This window comes from Nycticebus coucang, chromosome 8, assembly GCF_027406575.1.
Source record: "Nycticebus coucang isolate mNycCou1 chromosome 8, mNycCou1.pri, whole genome shotgun sequence".
NCBI classification, from domain to species: Eukaryota; Metazoa; Chordata; class Mammalia; order Primates; family Lorisidae; genus Nycticebus; species Nycticebus coucang.
In genome coordinates, this window is record NC_069787.1 from 10,289,964 (window position 1) to 10,301,287 (window position 11,324).

General features: G+C 45.2%; 1 non-coding gene across 1 annotated transcript; it reads right to left on the reverse strand.

Moving 5' to 3' along the window:
- Positions 1–10,290: 10,290 nt before the first annotated feature.
- On the reverse strand, positions 10,291–10,398 carry LOC128592880 (U6 spliceosomal RNA). The gene has a single exon (XR_008382091.1). It is a non-coding gene; the product is annotated as a U6 spliceosomal RNA (small nuclear RNA).
- Positions 10,399–11,324: the final 926 nt, after the last annotated feature.

Consider the following 11,324-nt stretch of genomic DNA (forward strand, 5'->3'; position numbering starts at 1 on the left):
AATGAATAAGAAAAAAAAAGAAAAGAAATAAAGCTCTCTCTTCAAACATGCGAACTTCATCATTCTTCAGTTAACATTCATCACATAGGTCATGGTAACTGCCATGGTTATAGGGGGCATCTTTTCCATGGGCACCTCATGTAACCTTACTCAACCTCAAAATTAGGATGCAGCCAGAGAAACTGTCAAATTTGTTGTCTCAGCTTTCCTTCATGGGTCTTATAGATGCTAATAAAAACTTTATAAAAAAAAATGGTGAAGGGCAAAAGGAAGAGTCGAATGACTCCTGTTAAGAATATAGAAATATTTTGGTGGGCGGCACCTGTGGCTCAGTCGGTAAGGCGCCGGCCCCATATACCGAGGGTGGCGGGTTCAAACCCGGCCCCTGCCAAACTGCAACAAAAAAAATAGCCGGGCATTGTGGCGGGCGCCTGTAGTCCCAGCTACTTGGGAGGCTGAGGCAAGAGAATCGCCTAAGCCCAGGAGTTGGAGGTTGCTGTGAGCTGTGTGAGGCCACAGCACTCTACTGAGGGCCATAAAGTGAGACTCTGTCTCTACAAAAAAAAAAGAATATAGAAATATTTTAATGATTATTTAAAAACAAGATGAATAGGGCAGTGCCTGTGGCTCAAAGGAATAGGGCTGTGGCCCCATATACTGGAGGTGGCGGGTTCAAACCCAGCCCTGGCCAAAAACTGCAAAAAAAAAGAATAAAGAAACATTGATGGGGTGAAACTAAGAGGAAAGAGAAAAGGGAGAGTCCTGGGACTTGTGTGTCAAACCATAATAAGTGACAGAGGCAAAGATTTTAATTTTAGTGGAAATTTATTAAATCAAAGTTGGGGATGTACCTGAGAAAAAACACAAACCACAAGCAAATGTATGGCTGTTTTTCTGAAAGGGAATTTGGGAGTTTTAGTACTTAAGGGAAATAAGGCATACAGAAAGAAAAAGGGCAGGGGGGTGGGCAGTGAGGCAAAATGATTTCATTCTTGAGAAGCCCAGGACAATGTATATTTTGCATAAGATAAGTCAAACATTAGAAGTGAAAAAGAGAGTGAAGGAAGCAATAAATGATATAGATGTCCTTGATCTTGTCTTGTCTCTGTTCTGCACCTGGGAAATAACTTAGCAATTCATTATTATTGTGGAATCAAGCAGACTATAGTTTTCGTAGCTAAACTTAGCCTGCAGACCAAAAGCTACAGTTTGCATGTCCTTGCTTATGGGAGGTCAGCAAGGAATTTCTTTATGAAGGATCTGTGGGGCTAATCCTTCCCTTTTCCACAAGGAGATGGAGAGGTGGTCCTGAGATTTTTATTTTCTTTGACACGTCCCATTAGGGTGAAAATCTACAGATGGTTATTAAGAAATGGGGTGAATGGATGGTGCCTGTGGCTCGGTCGGTAGGGCGCCGGCCCCATATACCGAGGGTGGCGGGTTCAAACCCGGCCCCCGGCCAAACTGCAACCAAAAAACAGCCGGGCGTTGTGGCAGGCGCCTGTAGTCCCAGCTACTCGGGAGGCTGAGGCAGGAGAATCGCCTAAGCCCAAGAGTTAGAGGTTGCTGTGAGTTGTGTGACGCCACGGCACTGTACCGAGGGCAATAAAGTGAAACTCTGTCTCTACAAAAAAAAAAAAAAGAAATGGGGTGAATAAATGGAAATGTATAGGGTTTAAACAAAGATTTCGGTACAATAGTACCAAAGTTTGGGTGGACCAAAGGGAGCCCTTGTTGACTCTCCCAACATTAAAAAATCCCAAACCAGGCAAGATGCAGTGGCTCATGCCTGTAATCCTAGCACTCTGGGAGGGCCAAGGGAGGTGGATTGCTTGAGCTCAGGCATTCGAAATAAGCCTGAGCAAGAGTGAGACCTGTCTCTACTAAATATAGAAAAAAACCTAGCCAGGCAATGTGACAAGCACCTGTAGTTCGTTCCAGCTACTCAGGAGGCTGAGGCAAGAAGATCTCTCGAGCCCAAGAGTTTGAAGTTACTGTGAGCTATGATGCCATGACATCTGAATGAGATTCTGAATGAGATTCAGGGCAACTGAATGAGATTCTGTTCCAAAAAGAAAAAAAAAAAAAAGGCCCCAAACTAGTTTGCTGTATTTTTCTCAGTTTAGAGTAGCAGTTCTCAACCTGTGGGTCAAGACCCTTTCGTAACAATGAAAATACATCCTGTATATTAGATATTTACATTATGATTCATAACACTAGCAAAATTACAGTTATGAAGTAGCAACAAAAATAATTTTATGGTTGGGGATCACCACAACATGAGGAACTATATTAAAGGGTCGTGGCATTAGGAGGCTTTAGGAAGGTTGAGAACCACCGGTTTAGAGAAATTGAAAAAGGCGAAGGTAAAGATTACGTTGAGAAACCTCACACCTGGAATTGCCTGAGATGATGGTTAGACTGGTTAATCAAGGTAATCATGCACAGAGAAGCCAAGGTCTCCTGGCTAGACACTTGGCTAGGGGCCAAGGTCTTTTGCACTAGAGAGGGTAAAATGGTCTGGGAGTGGAAAAGAGAAGTTCCTGGGGCAAGAACATAAAACTATAATTGCTGGCCAGCCATGGTGGCTCAGGCCTGTAGTCCCAGAACTCTGGGAGGCCAAGGCGGGTGGATTAATTGAGCTCAGGAATTTGTGACCAGCATGAGAAAGAACAAGACGTTCTCTCTACTAAAAATAGGAAAATTAGCCAGGTGTGGTGGCAGGCTCCTGTAGTCCCAGCTGCTTGGGAAGCTGAGGCATGAGGACTGCTTGAACTCAAGCGTTTGTGGTTGCTGTGAGCTATGATGATGCCAGGGCACTCAACCTAGGGTGACAGGGTGAGAGATTCTGTCTCAAAAAGAACAAAAGAAAATGCAATTGGAGCCAGAATCTCTCTCTGCCAAATCCTTGATCTTGGAAATTCAAGGAATGAATCCATGGACCACACAAGTAAGTGAAATGACAGATTTTATTGAAAGATAAAGGGGGAGGAAGAAAGTCAGAGTCTTTGTGGCCAGCCTAAGGGGAGACTTCAGTGGGAGGCCTGTCAGGGCCTTCTGTCCAGGAGTTTATGTGCTGCTTTTCCTAACCTGTGGACAAGGGGATTTGGGGAGATGGAATGCATGTCTGGAGCAGGTCACAACGTGACCTGGGCGTGTAGGCAGAAAATAATTTTATAACTGCCACAGTGGAGATAAATGCTTCCTTGTAGTCTTTGTCCAGGTGAGGCAGCAGGGTGTGTGTTCCCTGCTCAGGGGCAGCCAAGTCCAGATGAGATATCAGTCAGCCTGTTGTTTTTTTTTTTATGTCCTTGTTTTTGGGTCCATAGAATGCAGCTTGCAGAGAACCTAGAGTTGGGGTCTGTGGTGAGACGGATTTCTGAAATCACCCAGGCCTAGAAAAGGGGGTGGTCCCTGTCCAGCCCTGAGCAGGGGAACTCTGTATCATAATTGTTGATAGGATTATGTAATTTAGAATGTTTAAGCAGACTTTATACAGGGTGGCCATAAAGCTTGTGGACAATTGAAAATTACATACTATTTTAAAAGTAAGTTTACTTTTACTTTTAAAAGAAAAAAGTAAGTTTTACTTTTAAAAGAAAGTTTATGGGCAATTTAAAATACTATGTAATTTTCAATTGTCCACAAGCTTTATGGCCACCCTGTATAAAGTCCTTCAATCCTCTTTACCTAAATGTTTTATGGAAATGGACATTTATGTATGACTGGGAGATGGTCCTCTCTCCTCATGCTGTAAAACAGAAAGGCATGTAAATACACCCTTTGAGCAATATTAATTGAGCAGGTTAATTGGGAACAGGTAAAGCATTGCCTGAGCCCACACGGTATAGAGTAGGGACAAATTCTCCATTTGACAGCCTTCCATGGAGTGTTCTTCAGGCTTATGGCAAAAGCTTCTGAGTGTTACTCAACAACAGCTGCTGGGACTTTGACCGAAAGAATTTTAGTAGTCAGGGGCATTTACCACCTCGCTCTGGGACATTAACTGAAGCAACCCCCATGACCGAGGGCCTAAAATGATCTTGACACCTGGAAAACCCATGGCGTCTTATGTGATGTGAGAAAACACTCTAATGGGGACATCAGTGTCCCAAAGAGTTCCATAATGAAATGGAAATGGTTTTGGGCAGCACCTGTGGCTTACTGGGTAGGGCGCCAGCCCCATATACCAAGGGTTGTGGGTTCGAACCCAGCCCCAGCCAAACTGCAACAACAATAAAAAATACCCGGGCATTGTGGCAGGCACACGTGGTCCCAGCTACTTGGGAGGCTGAGGCAAGAGAATCACCTAAGTCCAGGAGGCTGAGGCAAGAGAATCGGCTAAGCCCAGGAGTTGGGAGGTTGCTGTGAGCTGTGATTTCACAGCACTCTACTGAGGGTGACAAGGTAAGACTCTGTCTCTTAAAAAAAAAAAGAAATGGAAATGGAAATGGTTTCTATAAGATCACACTGCCTAGGGAAGGCAAGAAGGAGATTCTTGTGAGCACGGAGCTTCTTTTCCACTAGGACCAACGCTAAAGCTTTGTGAGGAGCTGGATACTACAGTGCCCTATGAACAGCTCTCGCCTAACTGACAAAGAACTTCATGGTGTCTAGATGGCAATTTTAGGGTAAAGGGGCTGTATCTGTATGGAAGGCTGCCGCTCTGATCAAAGAAGGTGAAAATAAAGCAGCTCTTGACTCGGTGCCTGTGGCTCAAGCGGCTAAGGTGCCAGCCACATACACCTGAGCTGGAGGGTTCGAATCCAGCCCGGGCCAGCCAAACAACAATGACGGCTACAACCAAAAAATAGCCGGGCATTGTGGCGGGCGCCTGTAGTCCCAGCTGCTTGGGAGGCAGACGCAGAGGCAGGAGAATCGCTTGAGCCCCAGGAGTTGGAGGTTGCTGTGAGCTGTGATGCCACGGCACCCTACCCAGGGTGACAGCTTGAGGCTCTGTGTCAAAAAATAAATAAATAAATAAATAAATAAATAAATAAATAAAAAAGCAGTTCGATGGGCTGAATTACATGCTGTTTTCCTAGCAGTGATGGAAGAATTGAACAGGGGTGGAAGACCCCATATGTGGGGGTTGTTACAGACTCATGGACAGAGGCCAGTGGCCTGACTGACACTCAAACAGGAGAGGAGAGCAAACCTGATCTACTAAAGGGATCTCCCTGTAGAGGATGGCCCCATGGAGATTTGAGGGGCACATTAAAGTAGGACGCATGGATGCCCATCAAATGAGCCCTCTTCCAGGATCAGAAGGTGGCTGAAATAGACGAATGAATTTTCCTGCGTGCTCCCTCGCAGTGGCCACCTGAGGCCATGAGATCAGTGGATTGGGGGGCACTGCAGCAGGGCAGATCTGAGATGAATCTAGTCACCCTCTCAGGCACAAAATGCCACTAAAAACTGTTCTGTCTGCCAGCACCAGAGACAGAAGCTGCTGACAGCTATGGGGGCCGATTCCCTGGTGGGAAGGCCCTGAACAAAGCAGGCATCCCTGGTAGGTACCTGAGGCTGGTAGCCCTGAGGAGCTACAAATGGGTCTCACCAGGAAAAGACACTGACTCTGGAGTGGGCTTTGCTTATCCAGTGGAGACACACAAGCTCAGAGTGCCATAAAAAAGCCAGAACGGAAGATATTGCATAGATCTGGACAGCCAGTCATCATTTCTTCAGACCAAGGAACAAGCTGTACAGACTGTTAACATTCAACAGGCAGAGAGGGAGACTCCTCAGAGTGATGGTTTGACAGAGGAGAACAGACAAAAACGTTGCTAGTTGGCAGGGCGTGGTGGGTCATGCCTGTAATCCCAACACCCTAGGTAACTGAGGAAGCAAGAGCGAGATCCCATCTCTACTAAAAAACAAACAAACAAACAAATAAACAAAAACCAGGAGCGGTGCCTGTGGCTCAAAGGAGTAGGGCACTGGCCCCATATGCCAGAGGTGGCAGGTTCAAACCCAGACCCTGGCCAAAAACTGCAAAAAAACAAAAAAACAAACAAAAAAAAGGATCTTATCCTTTTCTTCCAATTGCATGTTGACTGGATTGTCCGTGCCTTGAACGTAAATAACCAATGAAGTCTCCAGAAAAGGCCCAAAGAACAAGCTTTGGGGAGCTTCGGGAGGGCTGAACACGCAGAGGAGAGTGGGGCCCAGAGGGCAGGCATGGACACCCCACATCCCCGCCCCCACAGCTCCTGCCATACGCATCTCTTCATTTGTGTCCTTTGTAATATCCTTCGTGATAAATTAGGAAATGTGTTCACTTGAGTTCCATGCCCTATTCCAGCAAATTATTTAGTCCAAAGATGGAGTTGTGAAACCCCCAACTTAAAGTTGGTGGGTTAGAAGTTGTGGAGGCCTGGACTTGTGACTGGTGTCTGAAGGGGGGAGCATAGTCTTGGGAACTGAACCCTGACACTGTCCCCAGGTAGACAGCTTCAGAATTGAATCAGACGCTGCCTGGCTGGTGCCCGCCAGCTGCAGAATTCATGGCTTGCTTGCTTATTGGGGCAGAAATCCTTCCACGGTTCAGGGTCACAGACATCTTCTGTGTTGATAATGGTGGCTGTGTTGGTGTGAGAGAGCAGAGGAAAAACATGGTTTGAGAGTTTTCCCCAAGATATATAAATAGGCGGTGCCTGTAGCTCAGTGGTTACAGCATCAGCCACAAACACGGAGGCTGGCAGGTTCGAACCTGGCCCGGGGCCTGCTAAACAACAATGACAACTGCAATTAAAAAGTAGCCAGGTGTTGTGGCAGGTGCCTATAGTCCCAGCTACTTGGGAGGCTGAGGCAAGAGAATCGCTTAAGCCCAAGAGTTTGAGGTTGCTGTGAGCTGTGATGCCACAGCACTTTACCAATTTGACAGCTTGAGACTGTCTCAAAAAAAAAAAGTACAAATATATGCGGTAGCATGGGTGAACCTTGGAAATATGTTATGTCAAGAAGCCAGACACAGCTAGGGGAAGTGGCTCACACTTATAATCCCTGCACCCTGTGAGACTAAAGTGGGAGGATTGTTTGAGGCTAGGAGTTTGAGACTGAGACTAGCCTGGGCAACATAGTGAGACCCTGTCTCTCTCAATAAAGATAAAAAAAAAAAAATCAGCCGGGGTGGTGGTGCATGCCTGTTGTCCCAGCTACTTGAAAAGCGGAGGCAGGAGGATTGCTTGAGCGTAGGACTGGGAGGTTGCAGGGAGCTATGATGATGCCTCTGCACTCCAGCCTGGGTGACAGAGTGAGACCCTGTCTCAAAAAAAAAACAACAACAACAACAAAAAAAACAAAAACAGACACAGGTTAATATATTGCCAGATAAATCATTAAAATACATGACATCCTTAAAAATTTGTAGAGTAAAACAAAGTAAAGTTATTCAATTGTGGGCAGACACTGTTCCCTGCAAAAGGCTTTAAATGTAAGGTTCATTCTCTATTCTTTTTTTTTTGAGACAGAGTCTCACTATGTCACCCTTGATAGAGTGCTGTGGCGTCACAACTCACAGTAACGTCAAACTCTTGGGCTTAAGCGATTCTCTTGCCTCAGAGACTACAGGTGCCTGCCACAAAGCACAGCTTTTTTTTTGTTATTGTTGTCATTATTGTTTTAGCAGGCCCTGGCCGGGTTTGAACCCACCAGCCCCGGTACATGTGGCTGGTGCCCTAACCGCTGAGCTAAGATGCCAAGCCTCATTCTCTACTCTTTAAAGATAAATTATCAATGGGGCTGCACCTGTGGCTCAGTGGGTAGGGCGAGCCCCATATACTGAGGGTGGTAGGTTCGAACCCGGCCCTGGCCAGCTAAAACAGCAGTGACATCTGCAACAAAAATAGCCAGGCATTGTCTCAGGCACCTGTAGTCCCAGCTACTTGGGAGGTTGAGGCAAGAGAATTGCTTAAGCCCAAGAATTGGAGGTCACTGTGAGCTGTGACGCCACAGCATTCTACCAAGGGCAGCAGAGTGAGACTATCTCAAAAAAAAAAAAGATAAATTACCAAGCTGGAGATGGTGGTGCACACCTGTAATCCCAGCTACTAAGAAGGCTGAGCCAGGAGGATCACTTGAGCCCAGGAGTTGAAGAGCAGCCCGGGCAACAAAATGAGACCCCTGTCTCAATTTAAAAAGATAAAAATAAAGATAAATTATCAAGCAATAGAGACAAACGAGCAATAAATGAGATGTTATTTTTTATTTTTTTTGGAGACAGAGTCTCATTTTGTTGCCCTCAGTAGAGTGCCGTGGAGTCGTATAGCTCACAGCAACTTCTAACTCTTAGGCTTAAGCAATTCTCTTGCCTCAGCCTCCCAAGTAGCGGGGACTACAGGCAACTGCCGTAACATCCTGCTATTTTTAGAGACAAGGTCTTGCTCTGGCTCAGCCTGGTCTCAAACTGTGAGCTCAGACGGTCCACCAGCCTTGGCCTCCCAGAGTGCTAGGATTACAGGTGTGAGCCACCTCAACTGGCCTAAAAGAGACATTCTTGACATAAAGATAAGGATTAATAATATCAAAAATAAAATATTTTCTTGACTTCATTTGGTGTTATTTAATGCCTATCTTTCTACTTTCTTAAATCCTGCCCCATAAACAGGTTTCACAGTTGGGGAACTATTGCTCTAAGACGTATTGTCCATCAGTAATATAGACAGAGATCTTTGCAAACATGTTGCAAAGATTTGAATGTGCACCCCAAAGTTCATGTGTTGCAAATTTTCCAACGCAGCAGTGTTGACAGGTGGGACCTTTAAGAGGTGATTGGCACCTGTAATCTTAGCACTCTGGGAGGCTGAGGTGGGCAGACTGCTTAAGCTCAGGTGTTTGAGACCAGCCTGAGCTAGAGCAAGACCCCATTTCTAAAACAGCTGAGTGTTGTGGTGGAGGCCTGTAGTCCAGTTTCTTGGACTGTAGCTGGGAGGCTGAGGCAAGAGGACTGCTTGAGCCCAAGAGTTTGAGGTTGTTGTGAGCTATGCCACCACAGGTGGGGGGGAACAAAGTAAGACTCTGTCTCAATAAAAAATGAAAAAGAGGTGATTGGGTCATGAGGGTTTCATAAATGGATTAATGTTGTTATCTCCCAGGTGGATTCCTCATACAATGATGAGTTTGGGTCCCTTCTCTCTTGCCCTTCTGCCTCCCTTCACACCATGACAGCAAGAAGGCCCTCCCCAGATGTCAGTACCTTGATATTGAACTTCCCAGCCTCTAGAACCGTGAGAAAGAAATTTCTTTTCTTTATTAATTACCCAGTCTGTGGCATTCTGCTATAGTAACACAAGCAGATTAAGACCTATCAAGGGCCCTCATTTAAAAGACAGAATTTATCTAATATCTATTACATTTAGGTATTCTTTTAGGCACTGGGAATACAGAAATGGGGGGAAAGTCCCTGAGTGTCTGGCTTCTTATTCTAGAGCTTATATGGATGACTTGACTTATAATCAGACACTTTCCTGCTAAACCCATTGTAAGTGGAAAATACTGTAAACACAGAGAAGAGTTTAGTAAGGGCAACATAGAAGACAGTTTCCAACTCATGATATTTTGACTTTTGATGGTGTGAAAGCGATAAACACTCCGTTGAAACTGTAACCCAATCATAAGTCATAAGGAGCTCCCCAACTTAAGATGGAGTTACATCCTCATAACCCAACATAAAGTTGAGAAATTATTAAGTCAAACCATTCTACGTCAGAAATGACCTGTATTCTGGCTCGGCGTCTGTAGCTCAAGTGGTAATTAATATTGAGGTAATTAATAACCTAAGTATTGAGGTATTGAGGTAATTAATAACCTAAGCGGCTAAGGCGCCAGCCACAGACACCAGAGCTCGCAGATAGGAATCCTTCCTGGGCCTGCCAAACAACAATGACAACTACAACTAAAAAGTAGCCTGGCGTTGTGGTGGACACCTGTGGTCCCCGCTACTTGGGAGGCTAAGGCAAGAGAATCGCTTAAGCCCAGGAGTTGGAGGTTGCTATGAGCTGTGATGCCATGGCACTCTACCGAGGGCCACAGCTTAAAAACCTGTATTCTAAGGGAAAAGACAGTACAGAAAATATATGCCTAATATTCCTGTGATGATAGGTATTATGGAGAAAAGCAAGGTAGATGGTGGAGAGTCCTGCAGAAGTGGAAAGAAATGACTATTTTTTTTCTTTCTTTCTTTTTTTTTTTTTGCAGATTTTGGCCAGGGCTGGGTTTGAACCCACCACCTCCGGCATATGGGGCCAGTGCCCTACTCCTTTGAGCCACAGGCACTGCCCCCCACTTTTTTAAAATATGGAATGCTTCACGAATTTGCGTGTTATCCTTGCACCAGGGGCCATGCTAATCTTCTCTGTATCATTCCAATTTTAGTATATGTGCTGTCGAAATGAGCACTGGAAATGCCTATTTCCTGGAAATGCCTTTTGATGGGCCAAGCAGAGCCTGAATGAAAAGAGAGAGCAAGCCATCTGTACAGCTGAGAGAAGAGCTGTTCAGGCAGAGGACAGCGACATGTTCAGCAGGGTCTAAGAAGAGCCAGGAGGCCATGTGGCTGGGGAGGAAGTGAGTGAGGGGGACAGAGGGAGAAGGTGAGAGAGGGTGGGAACATCACATAAGCCAAAGTTTTACAGGAAGTTAGAGGGTCAGACCCGGCAGATTTGCTGGTCTAGAGTAATTACATTCTGCTGGTAGATGCATACTAAAGAACTCGGGCTAAAATGCTACAAAGAAAGTAAAAATAGACATATTTTTTCTTTAGGGTTCTGATTTATTGCAAAGGGCAAGAGTATTTTAGTTTATATCAGAAGGACCCAGATAGATCTGTTGCAAAATAGACTAAAATGGGTCCTTGCTAGAAAACACCAGTTTTGGACAAGTAAAATTGAAGTCTCTAATTTCTTTCCAACCACCAGTAGTGGTTATATAAAACGAAAGTGACTGAAGCGTAAACAAGCAAATGCTGAAGTTTGATTATTCACATCACAGGCAGTGACACACAAATTAGGAGCTTGGCAGCAGTTGTTCCCAGATAACTGTTTTAATCTAATATCTGTCTATCCTTTTCTGTTCTTGTTTGTTTGTTGGTTGGTTGGTTGGTCGATTTAGAGACAGAGTCTTACTCTGTTGCCCAGCCTAGAATGCTATGGCATCCGCTAGCTCACATCAACCTCAAACTCCTGGGGTCAATGATCCTTCTGACTCAGCCTCCCGAGCAGCAGGGTCCACAAGCAGCTGCCACAGGCAAGTGCCACAACACCCAGCTATATCGTTGGCTATTCTTAAGGTAAACAAGGTCATGAGTAAGAAGTCAAACAGTGTAT